Source organism: Schistocerca gregaria, chromosome 2 (genome assembly GCF_023897955.1).
Source record: "Schistocerca gregaria isolate iqSchGreg1 chromosome 2, iqSchGreg1.2, whole genome shotgun sequence".
Lineage (NCBI taxonomy): Eukaryota > Metazoa > Arthropoda > Insecta > Orthoptera > Acrididae > Schistocerca > Schistocerca gregaria.
In genome coordinates this window covers 657,686,446-657,696,866 of record NC_064921.1, presented here as the reverse complement: position 1 = coordinate 657,696,866, position 10,421 = coordinate 657,686,446, and the positions used below count along the sequence as shown (strand labels likewise).

Sequence of the window (10,421 nt, the reverse complement as noted above, 5' to 3'; positions counted from 1 at the left end):
TCACATACATCCATACCCGAGGCAGGATTCGGACCTAGGACCGTAGCAGTCGCACGGTTCCCGACTGCGCGCCTAGAACCGCGAGACCACCGCGGCCGGCGAACTTATTGTAATAATACTTGAAAAATAATTGAAAATTGCCTTAGGGGCACGAATGAAAGATAGTTGTAACATTGTGTTTGCACTGTACGTCACCCATTTACTGCGTATCTAGTGTTCGCGCAAACCAAGGAAGTACTCAGGATGACGATTCTGGTAGCGGTAGTAGACCGCTCGTCTCCCAAGGTGGTTGCGTCAAGGGAAGACTAAGCAAAACACCGCTCCGGAAGTCGCGACGAGATAATAAGATCGGTGAGGGGGGGGGGGGGGGGGGGGGCAGCGCTCCCCGTCAGCGGGATGACCGGAGCTGCAGACGGCGGTGGACAGGCAACGCTCGCGGTCATCGGCGGTGCCGGCACGTGAGTACCGCAGGCACCAGCTAACAAAAGGGGCCCTCACACGCTCAGTACTGAGTAATGCGCAGAATTAGTGACTGTCTGACAAGGGGACCAACAGACTTGTTCTTTGTGAGTCTAGGTATGTTGTAAAGGGACTTCAGCTGAGTAGCGGCCTAGCGACGGCCCCCTATTCCCGAGAAAACCGATGTTGAAGTTTTGTGTGTACCTCCTACACCTGTCCCATTATATGTTTAGACTACAGAGAGTACTGTAGCGGTTAAGACTTACAACTACAGAGCTGGAGGTGAGAGTTCTGTCTCTGTTCGTGTACCTTTTATTTTTATTTTTTAAATTTCATCGTGTATAATATAAAGGAGGTACAGAAAGTCTGAGAATAAAGCAAGGAGAAATGTTTGTATCGAAAATAACTCATCTTACTGCTCGACATAGTCTCCTTTGAGAGATATACATTCTTTCCAGCGAGCCTCCACCTTTTTCACCCAATCGCAGATATAGGTTCAGTCAAACTCTGCAAAATACCCGTTGACTGCAACTGTCGCTTCCTCATTTGATGGAAATTTCCTTCCATCAACCCAGTTTCATGTTAGCGAAGAGGAAAAAGTCACTTGGAGCTAACTCTGACGAGTAGGGCGGATCCCAGTTCACGCCATTGTTATCGCTGATGTGTGCTGTGGTGCACTACCCTGATGAAAGAGTACTTTTAGACGTGCAAACCATGGTATTTTTTCAGCCAATGTAAGTTTCGAACGACCCTACGAGATAGCATACTAGGGTCCAGTCATGGCTCTGCCTTTTTCCAAGGTGCACTTTCAGTGAAATGTTCTGCCGGGTATGTTTTGGTCGACTGCGAGCAATCGTGGCACCCACCTCGCACACAGTTTCATCACAACCAATTCTTCCTGGAAGATATTATGCTGTCTCACAGTTGAGAGGCATACAGTCTTAGCAACCACGACTTTTTATTCGGTAGTCTTGCGTTACCATGTCATGGGTTTTATCGGTGCTTCCCTTTGAGGTAACCTTATTTGGAAGGCTGGAGCGCGCTTTCTCGGACGATGTGTAAATTCATTAATGCAAAAGTAAACGGTCTTCAATGAAGCTGCTGTTTCCCCGTGAACTTCATCCATTTATGCTCTGATTTGTGTGGCAGTCCAACTCTTCAAATGAAACGTTCGATAACAGCAGGAAACTTAGTTTTTTTCCGTTTTCAAGCGCAATCGTACTGACCAATTCAGAAGGATCTCAGCAATAAACTGTACACTGTACATTGTTGAAATTCATTATATGATCCTGAAATAATCAATTTTACGAACCATAAAAGCGCAACAAACATATTCCATTAAATACAGCGTTCAAGACTATTAGGGAGACACGTATCAACGTCCAGTATGTTAAATCTATTTTGGTACAGGTGGTATCTGTGGTCTTTTTGCACGGCTTTCAACGTACGTAACAACTAACATCATCTGCCATGTATTAGCTTTCTTATGCATTGTAGTATCAGGCGATCCGTCAGAAGGGACTATGTACGTTTGTTCCGGAATTTCCTAGAGAACGGCAGTTGTCATTTGTGGGTGGTGTATTCAATCAAACGCATGCAATGCGACACCTTAATGCAGTGCAAGTCCGTTTGATCAAAAAAGGATGGACTTTTGGTTGTGTTGCTGCAGATGCCAAACCTCTCGTTCATAGGTTGTGGGTACACTACAGGAGTCAGGTTAGTATACAAGCCAGGTCGGACAAGGTCATCGATATGTTACAGACCCACGTGAACGACACCTGGCCATCTCTGTGCAGCGGGGTCGCACGGTTACCGCCATATCCTTGCAAGACAATCTCAGAAGGCCCACTGGAGCCGCTGTGTCCAATTAGACTCCAATGAAAGGGCTACGAGAGAGGCCTTTATGACCCTGACGATAAGAACTTGCAGTTCGCTTCCAGTTCTGTCGTTCCCCTTGTCATTTGGCACCGTTGTCACTGGCGGAACGCGTTGTTCATAGACGAGTCCAGATAGTGTCTAATGCAAGGCGATGGCCATGGCGGCTGCAGTGTAACACGTGTTAAGTTCGGCTCGCGAAATTTAGTCGAATTCGAAGGTGTTCTCGCAGGTGGTGTTGTCTAGTACAAGTGGAAATCGTGTAAACAACAGTGCTCTGTGTAGTAGTGCTATTTTTCTTCTGTGCTCCGCCAATATCTGGGAGAAAATGGTAAACAGAAGAATCAACAGCAGCGCGTCCAGCAGCGGGGAAGCAGCAGGTGCGGCGGGCCTGCTCCTGCCGGAAGGTGCGGCCGCGGCTCCCGGTATAGCGGAGCTGGTTCGCTCTGAGGTAAACGCTGCGCTTCGCGATAAAAACAATCTCGATCTGATAGCAGGCACCATATCAGATACTGTAACGGCAGCAGTATTGGCCAAAATGCGTGAAACTGTTGAGGCCAATACTGCCGAAATTACAGCACTAAAAAAGTCTGTGTCTGAATACGAGAAAAAGGCACGAGAGTTGGAAGTGAAACTATCTGCCGCCACAGACGAGCTAGAACAGTACCAAAGGCGAAATAGTCTACGACTGTTTGGAGTAGCAGAAACTAAAGAAGAAGACACGGACAACCTGCTTATACAGGTTGCGCGTGGAAAATTAGGCGTCGAAGTGACCAAGGCAGACATTGACAGGAGCCACCGGGTGGGACGAAAACTACCAGGTGCTACCAAACCTCGTCCAATAATAATTAAATTTGTGTCGTACCGAAAACGGGCTGAGATCTTTACCCAGAGGAAGAAGTTAGCAAGGACAGGGATTACAATAAGGGAAGATCTGACACACGAGCGGCTAAAGATTTTAAACAGTGCCATATCCCATTTCGGTCTTCAGAATGTGTGGACTCAGGATGGCAGAGTAATTATTAAGACTGCAGCTGGAAAGAAGACAGTCACAAACATGACAGAACTAAATAGTATTAAGTGAACCTACTCGAGCCAAAAGTCAAACTTAACACCATTTGCAAATTTTAACAGTCCTATACTCAGATATAGTCTTGTAATTGTATTAACTTTTTAATTATTTGTACCTTCAACTAATTGTTCTTGTAACTGTATTAACTTTTTAATTATTTGTACCTTCAACTAATTGTTTTTGTAACTGTATTAACTTTTTACTATTTTTTTGTGTCTTTAGCTGTAGCCATTGCTTAGTTTTAGTTACTGCTAATACTTTTTTCATTTTCTCAGTTTATTCTCTTCCATTCTGTAATAGTTCTATTGCAATTATTAGTCTCTCCTTTAGTTCATTAGTCAACCATCTCTTCGGTTTAAATTGTTCATAACAAAAATCACTATCAGTATCACTTTAGCAAATTTCAATTTAATTCTAGCTTCCTACGATACTCTATTAAATATTAAGCTTACTTCTCTCTGCTGGCAGCATCGGCCTCTTAAATAACTCCTCTTTCCCTTATTTCTTTCGCTTTTCTTTCGGCTCTCGCGGAGTCACAAACAGGGCGCGCAAAATCTCGGACACCCCTGTAATATGTCACTTGGCGGAAACACCGGTCAGTGCCCCTCGCGGCAGGTAGTGCCTAACAAAGGGACAAACCAGTCTGCCACCCTACTCCAGGCTGCTCAGCGGAACGCGTCCGAGGTTTTAGCAGCTCACTGCAACATTCAGTCTTTACCTGCGCATTACGAAGAACTTAGCCTCCTCTTCCACCAACTAAACTACCACGTAATCCTCTTATCCGAAACGTGGTTGAAACCACACATATCCTCTGCATCTATTCATCTCCCAGGGTACACATTTCTTAGGGCAGACAGATCAAAAAAGCGAGGTGGCGGGGTCGGCGCATATATACGAACAGATCTCAAAGCGAAAGTCTTATGTACGTCAAATCCTGCTGAAGAAAAAGAGGCTGAATTCATGTTCATTGAAATAAATATACAAAGTCGGAAATTCTTGACTGGCGTCGTGTACAAGCCGCCAAAAATAAGCTCAATGAGTTCCTTCCAGTCGGAATTACATTCACTTCAGTGTCAATACGAACATGTCATCGTAATGGGTGACTTGAACATAGACCTGCTAAGAGACACTCCCTCCGCAATAAACCTAAGAAGATTGTTTAGTTGCAGTAGCATGAACATTCTTCCATTACAGCCTACACACCATACGGCGCATAGTCATACTCTTATAGACGTGATCGCAACGAAACAGACTGACAAAGTAAGAGATGCTGGTCAATCATCGGCCCCTGGCCTCTCAGCACATGATGTAATATTCCTGGCCTACTCTGTGCAGCCCCCAAGGATCAAATCGCGTTACATAACTTGTAGGAACATGAAACGTATTGACCTTGACGCTCTAACAGCCGATTGCTCAGAAATCTCATGGCATCAAATAATCAGAGAACCTACAATCGACGGCAAAATTAATGAACTTGGTGATAAACTCACTGCCCTCTATGACAAACATGCACCTGTGCGCACAGTCCGTGTAAGAAAATCTCCTGCTCCATGGCTGACAGCTGAATTACGTCAAATGATGACTAATAGGGATGCTGCCCACAGGCGTTTCAAGGCAGATCCGAAACCCGAACATTTTGAAGAATATAGAAAGCTACGGAACAGAGTGAAACAATGCATTCGCAATGCCAAAATCAGGCACGCTCGCTCCCTTGTATGCAGCGATCTGACACCCACGACTCTATGGAAGAATCTCCGTAGCTTGGGGGTCGGAAAGGCAAAATCGGAAACTACTTTTCATGTGTCAGCTAACGAATTAAATGAATTCTTCTCTGCACCTCTGAATACCAGCACGGCTGATAATTACCGTCCACATGAATCCCCAAACAGGATAACTAACAACGATACCTTCCATCTAAAACATGTAACAACAAATACGGCAAGAAAAGCAATAATGAGAATCTCTTCTGATGCAATAGGCAACGACAGTATCGGTATAGCCATGATTAAGAATGTTGCCGATATCTTAGTACCTGTCTTAACTGACATATTTAATTTTTCCCTCGTGAACGGAATATACCCCACTGCATGGAAAAGAAGCAAAATTCGACCCATCCCTAAGGTCGAAAACCCGCAACTGCCTAGTGATTACCGACCAATTAGCATACTGCCTGCTGTTTCGAAAGCACTGGAATATATTGTTCATGACCAAATCACTGGACACTTGCATGAATTCAGTCTATATGACAAATTTCAATCCAGTTTCCATAAACATCACAGCACAAACACTGCTCTAATTAAAGTAACTGATGACCAGAAATATGCCATCCACAATCGAAAGGCAACAATATTGACGCTACTGGACTTCAGCAAAGCTTTTGACACTGTTAACTTTGACATATTACTCAGAAAAATGCAACAGCTTAATTTCTCTGATAGTGCAATGAGATGGTTTGAAAGCTACTTAAAAGACAGACAGCAATGTGTTGTCTGCGCAAATGAAAAATCTTCCTGGAAACATGTTTCTTCGGGAGTGCCACAAGGATCAGTCTTAGGACCACTTTTGTTTTCTTTATATGTCAACGATATTTCGTCGGTTTTGTCCTCCTGTAAACATCATTTCTATGCCGACGACCTCCAGCTCTACCTAAGCGTCAGACCTGAAGACGTAAACACTGCAATCGCTCTGATGAATGATGATCTGTCTTCAGTAGTGACATGGGCGAAAAATCTGGGGCTTAAATTAAATGCAAAAAAGACGCAAGTAATCTTAATAGCCCATCAGAAATTAATAAGTTCAGATTTCCGCGAACGGCTACCTCCTATTCTGCTCGAAGGTACTCCAATACCATATCAGAAAACAGTGAAGAACTTGGGTGTAACTTTGGACGAGCATCTCAACTGGGCGGAGAATACAGTCGCAGTGTGCCGAAAGACGTCTGCTTCTCTCTATGCTCTCAAAAAGTTTCGGAACATATTCCCACAGGACTTGAAACGCCAGCTCGTGCAAGCACTCGTTCTACCGAGCCTCCACTATTGTGATGTGATTCAACAAGGCATGAGTAGTGAAAACAAAAGACGGCTACAGCTAACCATGAATGCCTGTGTGCGTTACACCTGCAACATTCGCCGATATGATCATGTTAGTGCTTCATACTCCGAGCTAGGGTGGCTGCGGCCGGACAAACTGCGTGACTACCACACTCTGTGTCTACTTCAGACTCCTCATCGCGCAAGCACCCCAGTACCTTGCTTCAGAGATTAAAAGCCTGTCATGCCATCATAATCGAAACACGAGGTCACTCTTATCTGGTATCCTAACTGTGCCCACTCACAAAATAAAAACTTTTGCAAACTCCTTCTCAGTTGTCGCTGTCCGCCTCTGGAACAAACTGCCCCTTACCTTGAGGAAAATTCAATCTCCTGTGGCTTCTAAGAAGAAGTTGAAGCATTTCCTACTATCATCCGCATAAAATTCTCCACAAAATTAATGTGCAAGGCCAATCCTCTCATCTGTCAAATAGCAAAGCTAGCGTCTCGTATCTTGCTGCTGAGATGCCTTCCTCTTCATCTATCTCTATTAGCCACGCAGTCTCCTTTTCCTTTATATTTTCCTTAATTATGTTTCATCATGTCTCTCTATTCTTCTCCTCCCTTCACCATGAGTCTCCCTCATACTCCCTGCTGCCAGCACTCCTATCTTAAATCTTTCTCTTCAATAATGTATTTTTCGAGGTGTACCTTTCTAATTGTTTATCTCACTTTTTGTATTAGATGTAGTTTAACATGCCTACTGAAACATATGACTGTAAAATAGGTAGAATGCCTGGTTAGATGTGAGAGAGGGCCTGATGGCCCTAATCTTGCCAGGTTAAATAAATAAATAAATAAATAAAAAATAAATATTCGTGTGCGGAGATCCGTATTGTCCACTAAGTCGGCAGATTCTCAGTGTTCATTGATGTGTTGACAGCCATACTGATCATTTCGCTGTCCATGGTCGCCTTACCACCAGGCTGTCCATCGAACAGGTTCTGTCGGACCATGTGCTAGCTTCTGCATATGGTGGTGGCCTGAATTCCTTTTAACGCTACGGTCAATGCGGCGGGTGTCAGCGGGGATGTCTTGTGAGGCCTTCACACTGAAGTAATGGAACGGCTGGCCTTGAGTCTCAACCTAAACTCTATTGTAAATATGTCGGACATGATTGACAGAAGAGTTTGTTGTTGTCCAAGAACTCTCATGGGTTCTATATGAAGAATGGGAAAGGATACCACAGCGTGATCTCCGCAAACTTACAAGGAACATGCGACGTAGGTGTCAGGCACTGATAAAAGTTCTCTAATGGCATATACGATATTGAAAATCTCAAGTTCAATGAAATGCAGTGAAGATGACTCGATGAACGACTGTTTTCACATGGTTATCAACACCAGTCGAACACTTCAGTTATTTGCATGTAAACTATCGAGGAGGTAAAGAGCCTTTGTTCTGTGCTCCACTTGGAAAAGATAAAAGCATAATCTGGTAACATACCCAGACATCAATTATTACTCACTGGAGAGTAGCAGACGCGACATTTCATGTTCCCTAAGTCTTTTAAGTAGTGTATTATGTGTCATGCTAAATTATTCGAAAGTAGGCTTTTTCGCGGAAGTAATTTTCTAATAAATCAATCATTACAGCAAACTTTCTTCAAATGCGTACTCCGTTTGTGGTTGGGGGTTAAAATTCCCTATATTTGGGTAGCTTTAACTTCCTGCCTTTCGTGGGTGTGACGCCGCCTACTCTGCCTTCTCCCTCGCGGACCGTTACTGAATTCCCAGGCCCTGTAAACGGCCAGCCGGCACATGTCGCCAGCATCAGCTGTTCGCGATGCGACGTCAGTGCAATTTGTGACAGAAGAGTGAAATAAAAGAAGCAAGCCTTTCTACAGAATGAGAGACAAAACAAGATCCATCAGGAGTAGGGAGTACACTCACTCAATAACGCCATCAGATACACCGAAAGACTGATCCGTGATTTGAACCTTCTTAGGTAAACATATCCGAGCACGATTTCTGCTAATTCCATTGCAATAGGGGATGTGACATCCAGTGCAATACAAGATCTGCTGATTGAAAGACGAATCATCATTCGAATGATTTCATAAAATCATGAATGAAAGAGATGAGCTGCAAGAACATGAAGCCATAAGTTTCATCTTCGTTATTATTTTGTTTTGCGGAAAAAAAGAAACATTATAAAACCAGTGCACAGAAGTAGAGGTGGGTGACGACTTTGTTGCCAAAGAATTCGCACCGGAACCTGGGGATTATGTGCCGATATCGTATAAAAACAAAACAAAAAAGCACTCCCTCTGGCAGCAGCTCATCTAAAGAGGAACAGAAAGAGTTTTCTGTGGCGCAGCATCTCACGGCAGAAACACAAAACAATTCTGTATTGCTGGAAAGAGGGTGTTCATCGACGAGGAAGCCATTTCGGAAAGAAACATATTATAGATATGTTCAGAGAAAGCTTTTCAGACTTTTTTCGCCTGTTATGCATAACTCCTGTTTGTATTTTTCACAGCAAGCTATTCAGTCACAATACACGAGAGATCCACATCGTCGAACACCGACGCGACCGTTATAACGGCAAATTTCTAACTGAAGCTCCCCGGACAATATTTCGCAGTATTATCCCTCCGCCACACACCGTCAGGTGGTTGCGGAGTATGGATGTAGATGTAGATGTAGATCTGCTGTTCTTTTCCTATACTGACAGAATATAATTGTGGCTTTTGAGTGTCGCTTTAGGTGCCGTGACTTACCCGGCATGACAACTCGTGTGTCTAAAGCAGCTGGTCCATGCTAGTGACAGAGGAGCGCACCCTGACGATGGACTGTCGTTCGGCCAAGCATTCCGAATGTCATCCCTGTAACATAACTTGCTTCTAAAGTCTCATCTACTTTTATATTCTCAGCTTAAACGTTGGTTCGATCATCTCTGTCGTTTACTACTATGGCCGCAGGTCGAAATGTCCGCTGTCAGAAAGGCGGTAAATAAGGGGGGAGGGGGGGGGGGGGGAGAGGTGTCGGGGTGGGAGCGCACGAAACACAAAGTGATCTGTGCGCATGCGTATTGGAAGTCGTCAGCTCCTACCGGCAAACAGCAGGCATCTCACTGTTAGTATGACACTTCGACAATGCTGGGAAACAAGGCTGCAGCATCGGTGTTGACTGATCTGCCTACAAGCTGCAGAAACTTCTGACAAGCCCATACAATGAGGTGGTGAAAGTCATGGGACACCTCCTAATATCCTGCCGGACTTCCCTTAGGCCGGCATAGTGCAACAACTCGACGTGGCATGGATTCAACAAGGCACTGGAAATCCCCTTCAGATATAATGAGCGAGGCTGCCTCTACAGCTGTCCATATCAGCTGCGAAAGTGTTGCCGGTACAGAATTTCCTGCACAAATTTAGCTCTCGATTATCTACCATAAATGTTCGATGAGATTCATGTCGGGCGATATGGTTGGCCAAAATATTCATACGAACTATCCAGAATGTTCTTAACAACTGAGACCTGGTGATATGGCCCATCGTCATCACTATGAATTCCATCTTGTTTGGGAGCATGAAGCCCATGGATGGCTGCAAATGGTCTCCAAGTAGCCAAACATAACCGTTTCCAGTAAATGATCGCTTCAGTTGGACCAAAGGAGCGAGTCCATTCCATGCAAACACAGCCCAAACTATTATGAATCCACCATCAGTTTGCACAGTGCCTTGTAGACAACTTGGGTCCACGGCTTCGTGGGGCCTTTCCACACTCCACCTTATTGTCGGCTCTTACCGACTGAAATCGGGTCTCACCTGACAGGCCACTGTTTTCCAGTCATCCAGGGTCCAACCGATGTGGTCACGAGTCCAGGAGAGTCGCTGCAGGCGATGCCGTGCTGTCAGCAGAGGTACTCGTGCGGGTCGCTTACTGTCATAGCCCATTGATGCCAGAATTCGCCATGCTGTCCTA

The 10,421-nt window shown here is 44.7% G+C and overlaps 1 protein-coding gene across 1 annotated transcript in view; it reads left to right on the top strand.

Annotated features, from left to right (window-relative positions):
- The first annotated feature begins 407 nt into the window (after window positions 1-407).
- Window positions 408-10,421, top strand: part of LOC126334699 (uncharacterized) — a 65,859-nt gene continuing 55,845 nt past the window's right edge. Inside the window, exon 1 of the mRNA XM_049997201.1 lies at window positions 408-458. The gene's annotated coding sequence lies outside the window, so the exon portion shown is untranslated. The remainder of the gene's footprint in view (window positions 459-10,421) is intronic.